Source organism: Biomphalaria glabrata, chromosome 6 (genome assembly GCF_947242115.1).
Source record: "Biomphalaria glabrata chromosome 6, xgBioGlab47.1, whole genome shotgun sequence".
Classification (NCBI taxonomy): Eukaryota; Metazoa; Mollusca; class Gastropoda; family Planorbidae; genus Biomphalaria; species Biomphalaria glabrata.
Window position 1 is genome coordinate 33,805,558 of NC_074716.1, and position 2,880 is coordinate 33,808,437.

The following is a 2,880-nucleotide window of genomic DNA, read 5'->3' on the forward strand; positions in this document are numbered from 1 at the left end:
ACGTTAAACTGTGCTCCTCTTTGTTTGGCACTATTGGAGCTCAAAAGTGCATTTCTTCTTTTCTATCATCATGTCTGCCTCCTCTATAAAAGTAATATTAACTTACACATAAATGTAGTAGAATAAAATGCTTTTAATTAATGTAGTAAACTTAAAATCATAAATGTCATTGTGTTGGACAGCCTAAGCAATACAATGGCATTTCATCCATAAAATCCTTACCAAATATATATTTAATACATAAACTAAAAAAAAACATAGCTAAAATTATGCATAAACTAAACCATTATCCCCTAACATAAAAATAGCAGTGTATAGTTTTATTTAAATGTTAACTAAGTTTAAACATTTAAAAAATAATCAAATATCTATAAAATACTAGTAAAAACAGTAGATTAAAACTAATATACTAAAAAATTAAAACATGATAGTGAACATTAAAAAGAATGTTATGTCCTGAGACATGACGTTAAACTGTGCTCCTCTTTGTTAGGCACTTTTGGAGCTCAAAAGTGCATTTCTTCTTTTCTATCATCATGTCTGCCTCCTCTATAAAAGTAATATTAATTTACACATAAATGTAGTAGAATAAAATGCTTTTAATTAATGTAGTAAACTTAAAATCATAAATGTCATTGTGTTGGACAGCCTAAGCAATACAATGGCATTTCATCCATAAAAACCTTACCAAATATATATTTAATACATAAACTAAAAAAAAACATAGCTAAAATTATGCATAAACTAAACCATTATCCCCTAACATAAAAATAGCAGTGTATAGTTTCATTTAAATGTTAACTAAGTTTAAACTTTAAAAAAATAATCAAATAGCTATAAAATACTAGTAAAAACTGTAGATTAAAACTAATAAAAAAAAATTAAAACATGATAGTGAACATTAAAAAGAATGTAATGTCCTGAGACAAGACGTTAAACTATGCTCCTCTTTGTTTGGCACTTTTGGAGCTTAAAAGTGCATTTCTTCTTTTCTATCATCATGTCTGCCTCCTCTATAAAAGTATTATTAACTTACACATAAATGTAGTAGAATAAAATGCTTTTAATTAATGTAGTAAACTTAAAATCATAAATGTCATTGTGTTGGACAGCCTAAGCAATACAATGGCATTTCATTCATAAAAACCTTACCAAATATATATTTAATAAATAAACTAAAAAAAAAAAATTGCTAAAATTATGCATAAACTAAACCATTATCCCCTAACATAAAAATAGCAGTGTATAGTTTTATTTAAATGTTAACTAAGTTTAAATTTTAAAAAAATAATCAAATAGCTATAAAATACTAGTAAAAACAGTAGATTAAAACTAATATACTAAAAAATTAAAACATGATAGTGAACATTAAAAAGAAAGTTTTGTCCTGAGACATGACGTTAAACTGTGCTCCTCTTTGTTAGGCACTTTTGGAGCTCAAAAGTGCATTTCTTCTTTTCTATCATCATGTCTGCCTCCTCTATAAAAGTAATATTAACTTACACATAAATGTAGTAGAATAAAATGCTTTTAATTAATGTAGTAAACTTAAAATCATAAATGTCATTGTGTTGGACAGCCTAAGCAATACAATGACATTTCATCCATAAAATCCTTACCAAATATATATTTAATACATAAACTAAAAAAAAAACATAGCTAAAATTATGCATAAACTAAACCATTATCCCCTAACATAAAAAAAGCAGTGTATAGTTTTATTTAAATGTTAACTAAGTTTAAACTTTTAAAAAATAATCAAATAGCTATAAAATACTAGTAAAAACAGTAGATTAAAACTAATATACTAAAAAATTAAAACATGATAGTGAACATTAAAAAGAATGTTATGTCCTGAGACATGACGTTAAACTGTGCTCCTCTTTGTTTGGCACTTTTGGAGCTCAAAAGTGCATTTCTTCTTTTCTATCATCATGTCTGCCTCCTCTATAAAAGTAATATTAACTTACACATAAATGTAGTAGAATAAAATGCTTTTAATTAATGTAGTAAACTTAAAATCATAAATGTCATTGTGTTGGACAGCCTAAGCAATACAATGGCATTTCATCCATAAAATCCTTACCAAATATATATTTAATACATAAACTAAAAAAAAAACATAGCTAAAATTATGCATAAACTAAACCATTATCCCCTAACATAAAAATAGCAGTGTATAGTTTCATTTAAATGTTAACTAAGTTTAAACTTTAAAAAAATAATCAAATAGTTTTAAAATACTAGTAAAAACAGTAGATTAAAACTAATATACTAAAAAATTAAAACATGATAGTGAACATTAAAAAGAATGTTATGTCCTGAGACATGACGTTAAACTGTGCTCCTCTTTGTTAGGCACTTTTGGAGCTCAAAAGTGCATTTCTTCTTTTCTATCATCATGTCTGCCTCCTCTATAAAAGTATTATTAACTTACACATAAATGTAGTAGAATAAAATGCTTTTAATTAATGTAGTAAACTTAAAATCATAAATGTCATTGTGTTGGACAGCCTAAGCAATACAATGGCATTTCATCCATAAAAACCTTACCAAATATATATTTAATACATAAACTAAAAAAAAAACATAGCTAAAATTATGCATAAACTAAACCATTATCCCCTAACATAAAAATAGCAGTGTATAGTTTCATTTAAATGTTAACTAAGTTTAAACTTTAAAAAAATAATCAAATAGCTATAAAATACTAGTAAAAACAGTAGATTAAAACTAATATACTAAAAAATTAAAACATGATAGTGAACATTAAAAAGAATGTTATGTCCTGAGACATGACGTTAAACTGTGCTCCTCTTTGTTTGGCACTTTTGGAGCTCAAAAGTGCATTTCTTCTTTTCTATCATCATGTCTGCCTCC